Consider the following 16,511-nt stretch of genomic DNA (forward strand, 5'->3'; position numbering starts at 1 on the left):
TTATTACTTTAAAACATGCATTTTAAAAGAGAAAAGAATCATGGTCTCTCTGAACCATTTGGTCATTTAAACTTCATAACGAATACAAGGACTTTCACAGTTTTGTGGTTTGAAATTGTTGATACAATTACCTATTAATTTTATTAATGTGTACTAGTTAGTACACTTGGAAAGCTTAGCCTGACCAACTCTTCTTTCGTGGTACAACCTTTATTCTTCTATGCAAATGTATACTGCTGACCACAGCATACAACATAACCTCTCTCTTTTGGATTTTGTTCAATAAATTATTTCTTTTGTTGTCTATTGATTTCACATGATCCAGTCAGTGCTTTAGCCCCTAGCAAAGAAATTCAGAGCCCTTTTTGTGGCAGTGGTTAGAAAGTAGCCTTTGCAATTCTATCAATGAACGATGAAGTACAAGGAAACTGTACTCTTCTGCATTTCAAGCCAAGAGGGGTGTTCATAGTAGAGATTAAAATTCACATGCAATGAAAATCAAGGGGAGATAAACAGGGTAAACAGGCATAAGTCACTCTGACTCCTTTCTTTATTCATGGCTGCAGCTCAATCACTTTTATTAAGTTACATGTTTTTATGTATATCTATTTGTTTTTCTCTGGTTTCGTTCAAGTTGCTACTTTGTTTATTGGCAATCAATCAAATTTCTGAAATCTCTCTAGTTACACTTTTCTTATATTAATCATTCTCTTTTCAACCTTCAGTGAGGTGGAAACTCTTAGAGACAGGCCGACCAGCTAAATTCTTCTCCATTGAAGGTGGGGTGGTAGTGACCTTAGTTTTCTTTGTGTATAACAAATGCCTGAAACACATAAATATGTAAGAAATAAAGTCTTATTAGAGCTAAAAGTTTCAGGAATTTTTATAGTCCATGGCTATTTGCCCCTTTATACTGGGTCTTTTAAAGTAACTCATGACTGGGAGAACTCAGTGGAATAAATCTGATTGGGAGCAAAGAAATTGGTAAGCCAATTTTTTCCTTTGAGGGTGTGTGCCCTAGGGACATAACTTTTTTCTTTACCTTCTACCACAACCACCAAACTGCTTCATTCTGCAACTGCTCAATAGAGTCACAGTCTGGTAACAGAATTCCCGAATACATGCATCTTCAGGGACAATGCAGATTCCAAATGTAACAGTCATGTACCTTAAAAGAATGAACTACAGGAGAATAAAATATAAATTTTACAGTGACAAAACTTTCCTAGCAGTGCTATAGCCTAGCAGTCAACAATCAAAGGTGAACACAGTTCATGCCATGGTTCAGTATTCCCTTGAGGCCAGACATAGAAGGATGTTCAACTATAATGTATTCTCTCTTAGAATCTTCAAGCCCAAGTCTGATCAGCAAACAAAACCACAATGTTTGGCATTCTATGAGGTATCTTTTAATAGCCTCCAAATATGGACATCATGAACATAAAGACAAAACTGTAGACACATATTGTAGACAACTGCTGTAACAGAGAGTAAATAGGAATTGAAAGCTGATGAAGAAAAATTTATGTAGAGAGTTTAATTGAAAACATGATTTTCCAGACAGTGGTGAAACATACCTTTAATCCCAGTACTCAGAGGGAGAGGCAGGCAGATCTCTGGGTTGGAGGCCAGCCATTTTTCCAGAGTAAGTTCCAGGACAGTCAAGGCTACAAAGAGAAACCCTGTCTCAAAACAAAAAAAGAACAAAAAAAAAGAGAAACAAACAAAAAAATTGAAAAATGTAATGCCTGATGGTCTCTTAGTTTTAACAAATAGACAATGGCAACATCCAAAGACTATCATTTAGTGAAAGTATTGAGAAAGTTTGTGGGTATACCCAGAAATTTAATCATTACAACACGAATAACCTAAAATTATTGCAATTGATCAAAAATAAGACCATGAAAGAACATAAAAGTAAGTATAATTTATTAAAAATAAGACAATAGATGAACTTGATAGTCATAAATTGGAATTATCTGTCCTGACTAGCATCTTTAATTATATAGCTTGTTTAACACGAATATATTGCAAAATACCACATTTTCTTTTTATGTAAATACAATGTGTCTTTGTCACTGTTCTATTGCAGTGATAACTGCTCAACTTTTACAAAGGAAAGGATTTAATTGAGGACTCAATTACAACTTCAGACAGTCTGTCCATTATCATCATGGCAGTCATGATGTTTGCTTGAACACTAGAGGTGTTCCATAATTCACAAGCAAAGAGAGAGAGAGAAAGAGAGAGGGAGCCAAGAATAGACTTTTGAACCTCCAAGTTCTACAAGGCCATACCTCCTAATCTTTCTAATCCTCTTCAAATAGTTATACTCCCTGATGTCTAAGCATTCAAATATGTGAGCCTATGAGACCATTCTTACCCAAACCACCACATAGTGTACCAGTTTTCTATTATTCAAAACTGCTAATTAGAATATTCTCTTCATGTACATTCCAGGGAGTGAGAACTGAGTGTCCCATGGGTCTCAGAATGACAAGAGCCTTCCATGACTTTACCAAATATGTGAAAGTGCATGTCCACAAAACACTGGCTATTTTCTCCACTCATTTATCCAGTCAACATAAATGAACTGACTGTGCCCTGTACCCAGTGAAGGACCTGAACAGAAAAAATCCTTTTGCCTTGTGGAACTTATCATCTAGAGGGTAAGAAAGAAATCATACTACCAGATTACAACGTCAGGCCAGGATACTGGTATTCAAGCTAGATATGCCAGCCCTGTAAGTTTTCAGACAATGTCACACCCAAATGAGCATTGTCTACTAAAACACTTGACATTTGTCCCATAAACTAGGCACTAGAGTTTAGTAAAACATAAACAACTTAAATATACATTAGTCAAGCTGAACTACTGGTGTAGAATTCAAAACACTAGAACAGCACCTGGAAAAGACTCTGAGAACTCAGCTCAAAAAGAATGAAGGAGTCTAGAAACTAAGCAGAAGGTCACTTAAAGTTGACTGTTTTTTTTCTTCCTGTTTAGATAGTGGTACCTTTGACAACAATCCTGTTTCAAATATAGTTTTCATGTAGTCCTATGGGAATCCTGGCCAAACAATTCAGGTCCCTGACACATGTAATGAGCTGAAACCAAGGGCCCTTGGACAGTGCATATGTCAAGTACTTTTTCCTGGGGAGAGGGAAGCTATAAATGGAAGTTAAGAACTGTGTGAGCTATTACAACTATTTTCAATTGTGTTTTATCTAAATATCTATATTTAATTTTATGTCTGCAATCGTTCCAATAACCTAAATCATGACATCTGAAAGATCATGATGCGTATTTAAATACTGATCACTGTAGGTAGATTACCTTCAAATGAAAATTTCAATATTCTTCCAAAACAGAAAAAATTGCCATGTACAAAGATTTAGCATGTTTCTAGTAGTCTCCAGGGCCAGGGAAAAATTTAGCCTTGATATTCAACTTTCTAAAATACAAAATAAAATTTAAAAAATTCAGACAAACAAAAGGCCGAACAAAAATAATGTAAATGGCAAGATCTGTTGCCTTGAAGTGTTTCTGAACAGCTGCCAGTTGATTTTTGTGCTATGGCCTGTGCTGAGCAGATGCTGCTCCAATCCTGTCTCTAGTTGATGGCAGACATTCATGAAGAGGCTGCTGAGGGGCTGGAGAGATGGTTAGTGGAAAAACTTACCATAGAACCTAAGGAGTCTTGGAACTCACATGGCAGAAGGAAAGAATAGCTCTGACCTCCACAGATGATTTCTCTGACTGGAGGTTTGATATGATTGACTTCCTTCCAACCTTGACATATTTGAAACTCTCATGTTTATAATATAAAGGAACTGAACATAAAACATGTTCACATAATTTTAGTGATGCCCTAAAGTACCAAGACAAAATAGTGAAAATTAAAAAGATTTGCTTGGACATCACTGCTTAAAATACTGCCTTTTCTTTTACATACATATTACAATTCAAAAACAAAGAAAAAACCCAGTGTATTTTGAAAATTTATCCCAAAGTCCTTTAATATTTATGACTTAAATATCAGAAAGTATTGTTTGAGCTCTTTTAAAATTTGTATTAGCAACTTTCTTTATTTACACTTCAAATGTTATCTCCTGTCTTGGTTTCCCCTCCAAAACCCCCTATCCCAACTCCCCTCCCCCCTTTCACCAAACCACCTACACCTGCTTCCCTGTCCTGGCATTCCCCTACACTGGGGCATCAAGCCTTCACAGAACCAAAGGCCTCTCCTCCATTGATGTGCAACAAGGCCATCCTCTGCTACATATGTGACTGGAGCCATGGGTCCTCCATGTACACTCTTTGGTTGGTGGTTTAGTCCCCGGGATCTCTTGGGGTACTGATTGGTTCATATTGTTGTTCTTCCTATGCAGCTACAAACCCCTTCAGCTCCTTTGGCCCTTTCTCTAGTTCCTCCATTGAGTTCTTTCAGAAGCTGTCAGTTAATTGTGTTCCTTGCAACTGATTTCTGTTAAAGAGAAGCAAAAGCAGAAACCCAGAGAGCTTTTTACACTTGTGTTAGATCATTTTTGGATCTCAGTTGGAAATCCCATTTGATTAGCATTTGGGTTGTAGAATGTTTACTTGCACAATGCTTGCTTGTGTTTACCTTTAGGATGTTAATAACTACAGGCAGGTGGGCTCTCTGGGGACTTGATTCCCTATTCTCTAGGCTCTATGAAGAGGGGTCTCTTGAGAAAAGTTGGATGATATGACAAAAAGCCTCTGGGAGACTCAGAGGTATTTTATGATTACATGGACGACATGTAAAAATGATAAATCTTTCTAGGGACTATATCCACTTCCCTACTGCCCACTGCTACATATTGCTGTTCATTTTCTTGACCCTCTGTACTTCTCTTTTGTTTCTTCCCAGAGCTGATCCCGCCCTCTGCTTTTTCCCTCCCCCTCCTCATTTCCATCAAGGTCCCTCTTTCCCTCTACCTCCTATGATTATTTTGTTCCCCCTTATAATTAGGATTCAAGAATCCACACTTTGGTCTTCTTTCTTCTTACGCTGTGAGTTGTTTTGTGGGTATTCTGAGATTTGGGGCTAATATCCACTTATCAGTGAGTAAATACCATGTGTGCTCTTTTGTGTCTGTGTTACCTCACTCAAGATACTATTTTCCACTTACATACATTTTGCCTGAAAATTTCATGAACCCATTGTTTTTAATAGCTAAGTCGTACTGCATTGTATAAATAAACCAAATTTTCTCTATCTATTCTTCCCTTGAGGGACACCTGGGTTGATTCCACCTTTTGGTTATTATAAATAAGGCTGCTATGACCAAAGTGAAGCATGTCTACTTGTTATATGCTGGATCATATGCCAGGGACATATTTGTGAGACATTTTAAAGTTATCACAAACTCCTGAGACTGAGCAGGCTGATACAACCAGAAACACAAGGAATTCAAAACATCATCAGATCCTACTACCAAAGCATATACTCAACACAACTGGAAAATCCAGATGAAATGGGCAATTTCCTAGAAAGATATCAAATACCAAAGTTAAATCAGGATCAGATAGGTCTAGTTGTTAGAGGTGAGTTTACCATCTTCACGTCTGTAACTGGGCAGGCTGTTACCACCAGAAACATGGGGAATACCCTAGTGTAAGATCACTTTGGACATGGTTCACCAGGGCCCCACCTGTCCCCAGGAGCTGGGCAGCACCATAGCAGTTTGTGTACCTATCCTGCCATGGGATGTCTGCTCTGCGGGGAGTCCTGTGGTTAGAGGTGGGGCCACTGTCTTTACTGAGCAGGCTGGTACAGCAAGAAATCCAGGGAATACCCAAGTGTAAGAACACCCAAGGGCCACCAAGGCCACAACAGCACCTAGGAGCTAGGCAGTTCCACGGGCATCTGTGCATCTATCCTGCCAAAAGACATCTGCCCTGTAGAGAGTCCCACTAAAATCAGGGACTAGACAAGGCTGCCTTCTCTATCCATATTTATTCAATTTAGTAATTAAAGTTCTAGCAAGAGCTATTAGACAGCAAAAGGAGGTCAAAGCATACGAATTGGAAAGGAACAAGTCAAATTATCACTATTCACAGATGATATGATTGTATACTCAAGTGACCCAAAAAAGTCCACTAGAGAAGTCCTGCAGCTGATAAACAACTTCATCAAAGTGGCCAGATATAAAATTAACATATACTCAAAGCATAAACAGGTTGAGAAAGAAATTAGGAAAATGACACCCTTCACAATAGTCACAAACAATATAAAGTATCTTTGTGTGACTCTAACCAAACAAGGGAAAGATCTGTTTGATAAGAACTTCAGGACTCTGAAGAAAGAAATCAAAGAAGACCTCAGAAGACAGAAAGATCTCAGATGTTCCCGGATTGGCAGGATTAATATAGTCAAAATGGCCATCTTGCCAAAAACAATATACAGATTCAATGCAATCCCCATCAAAATCCCCATCAATTCATCATAGAGTTAGAAAGAGCAATTCTCAAATTCATCTGGAATGACAATAAACCTCAGGATTGCTAAAAGCATTCTCAACATTAAAATAACTTCTGGGGGAATCAGTATGCTGGATCTCAAGCAGTACTACAGAGCAATGGTGTTAAAAACTGCATGATATTGGTACAGTGACAGGCAGGTAGATCAATGGAATAGAATTGAAAACCCAGAAACGAACCCACACACCTATGGTCACTTGATCTTTGACAAAGAAGCTAAAACTATCCAGTGGAAAAAGATAGCCTTTTCAAAAAATGGTGCTGGTTCAACTGTCAGCTAACATGCAGAAGAATGCAAATCAATCCTTTCTTACCTCCTAGTACTAAACTCAATTCCAAGAGGATCAAAGACCTACCTCCACATAAATCCAGACACACTGAACTTAAGAGAGAAGAAACTAGGGAAAAAGCCTTGAACACATGGGCACAGGGGAAATTTTCCTGAACAGAACACCCATAGCTTATGCTCTAAGATCAAGAATATCATACTAAGTGAGGTAACCCAGACTCAAAAGATAAATCATGGTATGCACTCACTAATAAGTGGATATTAACCTAGAAAACTGGAATACCCAAAACATAATCCACACATCAAATGAGGTACAAGAAGAAAGGAGGAGTGGCCCCTGGTTCTGGAAAGACTCAGTGAAACAGTATTCAGCAAAACCAGAACGGGGAAGTGGGAAGGGGTGGGTGGGAGGACAGGGGAAGAGAAGGGGGCTTGTGGGACTTTCGGGGAGTGGGGGGGCTAGAAAAGGGGAAATCATTTGAAATGTAAATAAATTATATCGAATAATAAAAAAAAAGTGACAAAAAAAAAAAAAAGAATAGACAAATGGGACCTCATAAAATTACAAAGTTTCTGAAAGGCAAAGGATACTGTCAATAGGGCAAAAGGGAAACCAAAAAACCAGGAAAAGATCTTTACCTATTCTACATCTGAGAGAGGGCTAATATTCAATTTATACAAAGAACTCAAGAAAAGAAAATGCTGTACAGAGCTAAACAAAATATTTTCACCTGAGGAATATCGAATGGCTGAGAAGCACCTAAAGAAATCCTCAACATCCTTAGTCATCAGGGAAATGCAAATCAAAACAACCCTGAGATTTTACTTCACACTAGTCAGAATGTCTAAGATCAAAAACTCAAGACACAGCAGGTGCTGGTGAGGATGTGGAGAAAGAGAAATTACTCCTCGACTCCTTGTGGGATTTCAAGCTGGTACAACTACTCTGGAAATCATTCTGGTGGTTCTTCAGAAAACTGGGCATGATAATTCTGGAAGATCCTGTCATACCACTCCTGGGCATGCACCCAGAGGATTCCCCAGATGTAATAAGGACACAGGCTCCACTATGTTCACAATAGCCCTATTTATAATAGCCATAAGCTCGAAAGAACCCAGATGTTCCTCAGTGGAGGAATGGATACAGAAAATGTGGTATATTTACACAATGGAATACTACTCAGCTATTTAAAAAAATGAATTCATGAAATTCTTAGACAAACAGATGGAACTGGAGAATATCATCCTAAGTGAGGTAACCCAATAACAAAAGAACACTCATGGTATACACTCACTGATAAGTGGATATTAGGCCAGAAACTTCTAATAGCCAAGACACAATTAACATATCAAATGACACCCAAGAAGAAGGAAGAACAAAGTATAGATTCTCTGGTCCTTCTTAGAAGGGGGAACAAAATACCCACTTAAAGAGATACAGAGACAAATTGTGGAGCAGAGACTGAGGGTAAGACCATCCAGAGACTACCCCAGCTAGTAATCCACCCCACATACAGCTATAAAACCCAGACACTAATTTGGTTGCCCACAGTGCATGACAAATACAGAGGGAGACACTCTCAGCCAGCCATTGAACTGAGCACAGGGTCCACAATTGGGGAGCTAGAGAAAGGTCCCAGGGAGCTGAGGGGGTTTGGCGTGCTACAAGAGAAACAACAATATGAGTCACTCAGCACTCCTAGAGCTCCCAGGGACAAAACCATCAACAAGATAGTCCATAAGGTATTACCCATGGCTCCAGACCCATAGGTAGCAGAGGATGGCCTTATTGGAAATCAAAGGGAGAGGCCCTGGTTCCTGGAAAGGCTCAATGCTGCAGTATATCAGTGTAGGGGAATACCAGGACTGAAAAGCAGGAGAGGGTTGATTGGGGAGGAGGAGGGGATATGGCTTATAGGATTATGGGGGGTGGGGCAAGAAAGGGGAAATAATTTCAAATATAAATAAATAATACATCTAATAAAAAATAAAGTTGCCACAAATGTCTCTGAGTGAGAATGTTTAGGTTTTAACCTGTGTATTAAGAATAGGCCTTAGCAAAGAGAGGGGAGGAAGAGAATGTGGAGTCAGTTTAATAGGTCATTGATATGAAATAAAGGCAGAGGCCTTTAGTGCTCTATGCATTGAAAGCAAGTGGAAACAGATCATGAAATGCTGGAAACTAACCTAAGGACATAGCCAATCTACCTGCCATCTACTTTATTCTATCTACCAATACTTTCTCACACATTTGCCTTCTCTATATATATTTTGATTGATTAAGATTAAAAATTGATCTTTGGTCTGTATAAAGAAGAGAGAGTAAGAAGAGAGTGAGAGAGTGAGGAAAGGAGATAGAGATGAGACAGAAAGAGAGAGAGAAAGAGAGAGAAATAAAGAGAGAGAGAATGAGGAATCTTGCTAGACTAAAATTTTGTTTTCACCGTCATATTAATAATACTTGAATATATAGCCTGAACTGCACATAAATAATACTGTGTTGTCTTCTATTCAATGGAGAAAGTGAGGTGAGATGCTTCCAGTTAGCTTCTCCATGGTTGTCATCTAATAGCAGGAAGCAAAATCTTCATGATACCCTATTGGCATTCTTATCTGTTTGTCTTCTCTTTGTGCTTGTGTAGTGTTGTCTATCAGCTGAACAGAGTGGCTCAGTCTCCCACAAATATGTCTGAATGAGAATAATCTAGCAAGGGTGAGAGAACAAGAATGGATCTCCCCAGATTTTCAAATTTGACTTAATATCTAAAAATCTAAGGTAGCATCTATGTTGATATGAAGGAAGGCTGGAGAATCAGTCAGGGTAGTGAGACCTGTTCATATAGGAAGGCATTTATTTATTTTTTTATTTAAAACATTCAGATTATTAGAGTACACGTGCTTGTGTGCACATGTATGTGCATATGATATGTTGGTGTGGACACCCACAGTCCAGTGCCTGGAGTGCATAGAGATCTGAGGAAAACTTTATTGAGCTAATTTTCTATTTTTACCTTAACAGGGGCACAAGATAAAAATCATGGTTGTCAGACATGCATTGAAAACTTATGCCGCTCACACTGTCAGTTCATACAGAAAGCGCAAGAAAGCAGTATTGTTTGCCATTCTTCACTGGTCAAAAATAGAGTTTTGGGATATGTTTAATATAATCTAATTTATCAAGTTTTCATTAAGACTTTACACAGCCATTTGTAACTTTATGGTAAATTTATCTAGAATGGATTTTAGTTCATGGCTTGGTATCTTCTTTTATACACATTTTTCTGATGCTAGGCCATGAGTCTTCTATTCTGTGTATTCTTCTAGAATTTTACTCATACATTTTACCTTTATATTGGTGAATCTTCTCTAATTATTTTATTAAAAACTAACCGTTATAATTTGCATATTGGGTACTTTAGATCTAACTCCTGGGAGGCTAGCTATCTCCCTGCGCCACCTGGGTTTGGAGCCCCGTGCCAGAGCATCCTCTACATCAGTAGACAGAAACCAGAAGGCTCTAATGGCACTAGTAAAATTTGTGAATAAAAGTTTCCATTTTGTGCAATGCTACACTGTACACTTGTAAAAATGCAAATAGTGGAAATCTATATAGACTGGGAAGCAATCATTGCCAAAGGTGTACATACTTCAGTTCCTCACATGCAAAGCTCGAAAGCATGCAGATCTGATATCTAGTAAGAATCTACAGCAAAACACAGATAGCAGGGTAAGACCTCAGAGACTCAACGTTAGGAAAGGAGTTACTGCAAGAGCTGCACAGCTGCTTACTTTTCTTAATCTAATGTTAGAAAATATACACTTCCACACATACATGCATACAAACATGTTTTATGAGTTTTCCAAAAACACAAACCAGATTTTCCAACAATAACAAATGTACTCTAAAGGAAAACTTCAGCAACAAATACAGGTTTTTCAGCATAATCATATTTAATGTCTCCAGGAAAATATAGCTTAGAGTGTTGACTTGATGGCTGGTGTTTGGATTTCAGCAACTGAATGCATACACTGTCTCTATGACTCAGTAGAGCAAAGGGCTCTTCCTTTTTTTTATTCCATAAGATCTTTCCATCAGAACCATCCAGACAAGCAGATCCCTTTGTTTATTACTGCAGTAGTAATCAAGCAAAGAGTGAGTGCGTTTGTTGTAATTAAAATGATCCTGTATTTCTACAGAATTGCTCTGGGCAAGCTTGCTTCTTGCAAGTTCAGAAGCCCAAAGTCACTAATACTGAATTATATCTGCCTCTGGCATACACAAAATTTTCCATTCCAGAGCCCCACTCTCCTCAACTTTGAAATTAATTGCATTTAATGCTTTATTGAATTTTTCAATTACTGGACACTCCTGGCCAAGTCTCTTTTTAAATTTTCAGTATGATATCATTCCTTTGTTTTTAAATGAGAAGGAATTGGCACCTACTTGTCTTTTCTCATTGATTTGAATGAGAAGCTGATTTCTAACTACAGTGGAGTTCAAAGCACTTTTAAAAAGAGCACTTTGCTCAATGGCTCTAAAATACGGCTGCATTTTGAAGTCACCCTATAGTCTAGAAAAGTACCAAGGCTTATACTTCATTGCCAATCTCAGATTTAGTTGGCATGGGGTATAAACAGTCTGAGAATATTTGAAAAAATTTGGACAGGTGTTAAGGCTTCAGACTGTCTTAGTTAGGGTTTTAGTGCTGTGATCAGACACCATGACAAAGGTAACTCTTAAAAGGACAACATTTAATCAGAGATGGCTTACAAAGTCAGAGGGACACTCCACTTTCACCAAGGCAACAGCATGGCAGGACTTAGGTAGGCATAAGGTCAGAAGAGCTGATAGTTCTACATCTCATTCCAAAGGCAAACAAAGAAGACTGGCTCCCATGCTGTTAGCATGAGAGTCCTAAAGCCCACACCCACTGTGAGACACTTTCTCCCACAAGGACACACCTACTCCAACAAGGCCACACCTCCTAATAGTGCCAGTCTGTTGGCCAATCAAATGCAAACTACCATACAGATTCACCATTCTTCATTCTTCTTATAGATGTGGTAAGTGATTTAGATAATCAAATGGTTTTTAGTGTCTAACTGCAATAACTTTACATTGTAAAGGAAGCTGATATTAAAGTCATACTTTTGTAGTTTTGGACCTTCCTATGTGCTAGCTTTCATAATTACAGTCTCACTTTTCTCTTCTTTTGTTTGTGATTTCTGGTTTATTGAAAGTCCTAAGATTTACTACGTAGTACTTAATCAGTGAGTGACTCAATGTTATTTAGCATTCTTTCATGCAGCTAATGAAAACTGGGAAAATTGATTACTACTTCCTTCCACCACTCTCCAGAACAGTATTATGAACACAAGTATTTCTTAACTGACCACACAACCGACATGTGCACAGTCCTTGGAAGTGTTATGACAGGGTTCTGTACAAAGAAAATGCTTCTCTAAACAGAAGACTAACAGGGAAAACTAGATAATTATCTTTATTAATTTTAATGATAAAAATAAAATGGTTTGTAGCCTTTTGTCAGATAATGCAGATATTATAGGACACAGCCCTTATCACAAACATTTGAGATAATTTACATTATTATAAGCTGTCTGTCTATCTGTCTGTCTGTCTGTCCCTCTGCCTGCCTGCTTATCTACCATGTATAATCTTTCTTTCACTAAGAATTTCTTTCAAGTGTACCACTTCCTAAAGACAGGCATAATAAGAAAAATACAGTTTCTACCAGAGACAGTTTAAATATGGATTATTGATGGCTATAATGCTATACGCCTTGTAATCTCAGATATTGAGTACTTTAGAAAGGAAGAAGGCTAGTTTAAAACTTGCTTTGTTACATGGTAACTTGAATGCCACCCTATACAACTTAGTGAGATAATATTTCAACGTAATAATAATAATATTTATATTAATATTAATCGCAACAACAACAATATAGTTCAGTAGCAAGGTACATGCTTAGCATGTCTCAGAGCATATGGGTTCTGTTCTTATTACTACAAAAAGACATGTACATATAATATTTCAGTTGAGATATTTACCATTTAATAGGACTTACTGAGCAAACATAACATCTCAATGCCATAGATTTTATCATGTTATGTCTGTATAAGAAAACTTCCAGGTAGGTCTCAAGTCCCTTAATAAACTTCAGAGAAAATTAGCTCCAGAATCATAAATGATCAATAATATTTTCAATGTTATTTATTTGTTTGTTTATTTGTTTATTATCAGTTTTATTGGATTAGTCTGAGGTATAGTGGAGACCTTGATCTTATGTTTGGTTAGATGAATAAGATAAATTATTTTTAAAATGCTGAAGTTGTCAATAGCATTAAGCAGAGAACAAAAGAATTTTCTCTGAAGACTGCAACTTATTTTCACAAGAGTCCTTTTCCATCCCATAATGCTCTAATTCACAACTGGGTCAATAAAAAAAAAGGCTGTTACTAGTAGTTTTTATAAATAGATAGCCTGGAATTTAATTTTTATCCCAAGATAAATGAAGATTCTCATGTTACAAGAAACAATACAGAGATCTGATGAATTGCCAGCCAGTTTCTCTCAATAAGACATCTTGTATACTGTAATAGAATGTTGCAGACAGGAAATTGATTCCAATATATTCTCCACCCTTTTCAAATTGCTCCTGTTTTCAAGCTTTTAGAATATGCTCCACAGTGTTTGTGTCAATGATTTCTTTTCAGGAGGAAAAGTACCCATGTGGGCAAATATGAGCTTACCATTTCCTCTCTGAAATACCATTTTATACCATGATAGAGCAGCTGTCAGAATGACATTCAGACCCTCGCAAAGAGCTGCCTAGGTTTTGTTTATGTGTTTGATTGTTTGATTTTGGTATACGTGACAATCAATATATTGGATTTGTTCCAAATTATTGTAAATATTAGTCATCTTACTTGGAATATTACAGTGTCTCCGGGTGTTCTCATTTGGGTCTCCCTAATGGTGATCACTTATAAACATACTTCTACATGTCCATCTGTTCTGTATGAAATGTTTTTTCACATATTTGTCCATTGTCTAATTGTGTTGCTTTTACATTTTTTAAAAAAAGTTTTATGTTTACAGATTATTAACTATTGATACACCCTTTACTAGTATTTCATGTTACAGTATTTCATAGTTTGTGGAAGGTAGTATATTTTAAATATGTAAATTATAAAATTAATTTTTAATTAACCTTTACATTCAGACGTTCTCTAATGGTGATAAACTATCCAGATGATCATGTGTGTCATTAAGTAATGACCTGAGTCCTGAGTCGAGTCTATGTGAACCATGCTTTCTGTCACAAAAACACTAGTTAGAAGGTTGGTACTTCCTTTGATTCTGTGATTTGATTTCCTCATTCTCAATACCTTACATTTAAGGAATAAATATTCCTAGACTTAAAACATCTTTTCCTTTCCAGTTTTCTGAATATAAATTCTGCCAGTGGGCAGAATTAATGACCAATGAGATTAAGCTGAGCTTTATGAACAACCATGATCCAATCAATCTTTGTTTCTCCTAGTTTTACTCACTTGGAGAACATAATAATTCTTTTAAGTTCTTAATTTGATATTTAATGGAAAGTTTTTTTTTTAACTATAGATTGGCATGCAATAGGGAAAACATAGAAAGATCCTATATATGCTCCAATTGTTGCCCAAAATCATAACACCTTGCATTAATGTAATAATTATTGTATTGTAACTATAATATTGCCACTGAGAAGTATTTTTATTTTAATAAAAATTCACCAGCCTTTTTATAAGTTGGTTTTATGCTCTGGATTCAAAGCACAGGAGTATTCCATCAAAAAGATAATTTCTCACAACTAGTCATAGCTAACTTTCTCTTTCTTCCCCTGTAACCACTGGCAACCAGAAATTCTTTTAAGTCTTTAATTATGTCATTTCAAGAATATGCTATGAGTAAAATCATGCAGTTTACAACATTTTTTGTCTTGAACATCTTTGCTGACTGATATTGCATTGCTGGCAATTTATGAATATTACAGATATACTATATTGTGTGTATATTTGTTGTTTGGTTTTGCTTTTTTATGTTGTGTTTTTGAGAATTTTATGCAATATATTTTATTTATATCCTTCTCTAATGCCTACCGTTTACTCCTTCTCCTCTCAAACAATGCAACTTCATGATTTTTCTTTCTCTTAAAATAATAAAACAAAAAGAAACAATAAAATATGTGGAGTTTAATTTGTGTTTGCCTACTATTGCTAAACATGGGTTCTGCTCTGGAATATGGTTGATATATAAAATGTCATGTTATTGAAAACTAATCTTCCATAATTTAGTAGCTGTCCTTTTCAAATATATACTTGACAAAGGTGGAAATTTGTGCTCCTATTCCTTGCTGAATGCTCGAATTATATCTGATTTGGCATCGGACATATAATGCACAATATCATGGTCTCTGAGAACCCTTAACAAAGCAACCTCTTCTTGTAGTGGGTAACAATTAATACAGAGATCTACAACTGGGAAATGTGCTGAGAGTGAGTAATTATGGAACAGTTATCCCTAAATGGGAAGTCTTTATCACAGCTCAAGGATTTCTGAGGAAGAGATTTGGAAAGACTGTCAGAGATGATGGTCAACTTCAATAACACAGCATTTTTCTAGATACAGCAAGTCTTATATACATATAAACAAATGCGTTTTCACATATTTAGTGTGATTGTTTTAGCTATGTTCATATTAACCTGTACTCTTTATGCTCCTAATTATTTATGGGTTTTTAATAGAAGAGGTGTTAGATTTTGTTCAAACTTTCCACCTATGTTTAAAGATGGTCATGTGTTTTCTCTTTTTCAGTCTATCAAGCAGACTTGATGTATTATATTTATAAGATTTTATATATCAAAATGCCCTAGCTTTGATGCAATATAGACAACTTAGCCATCATAAATAATATTCTTAATGTGTACTTGAGTTTAGTCTACAAATATTTTATGAAAAGAATCCATTTGTGTTCATAAAGGAAGTGACTTGTAATTATTTTTTTGTTTTATTTTTATTTAGTTTATATATTAGGGTAACTTTGGGTTTGTAAAGTATTTTGATTACATTTCTTTTATTTCTTGTAATGAATTGATTTTAGAAGGAATGTTATTACTCTTGGTAACATCCTATCTATGTGGCTACTTTTATTTAGGAGAATTTTCATTACTACTTCAAATTCATCACTTACATATTTACAACCAGTATTAATGGACTCAGTGGGTTTTTAAAGAAGCATATGAAATTGGATGGTAAAAGTCATGGGGAACTATTGAGGTGACGAAGTAGTTTTGAACAAACTGAATTATATGCAAGTATGACATTATCAAGTAAATTTTAAAATGATGTTATTTGTATATGGCATTAATAGAACAAAGCCATCCTAAAAATTCAAAGATTCTTAGAGATATAGAATTCCATCAAAATTTTATCAGTAAAAAGCTATTACATACATAAGGAAGTATTCTGATACTTATAGTATAACCAAGCTTGTTGACATAGAAAGTCAGTCCCTTAGTTACAGAATATTGAATAGCTGGGCTCAGTTTAATGTAGAAATTTCAATAAAGAGAAATAATAACTAGGACTGGGAAATATCAATACAGTGACTTTAACTCAATGAAAACAGTGAATGACCAATTCTTGTATTGTGT

Source organism: Apodemus sylvaticus, chromosome 11, assembly GCF_947179515.1.
Source record: "Apodemus sylvaticus chromosome 11, mApoSyl1.1, whole genome shotgun sequence".
Taxonomy (NCBI): Eukaryota; Metazoa; Chordata; class Mammalia; order Rodentia; family Muridae; genus Apodemus; species Apodemus sylvaticus.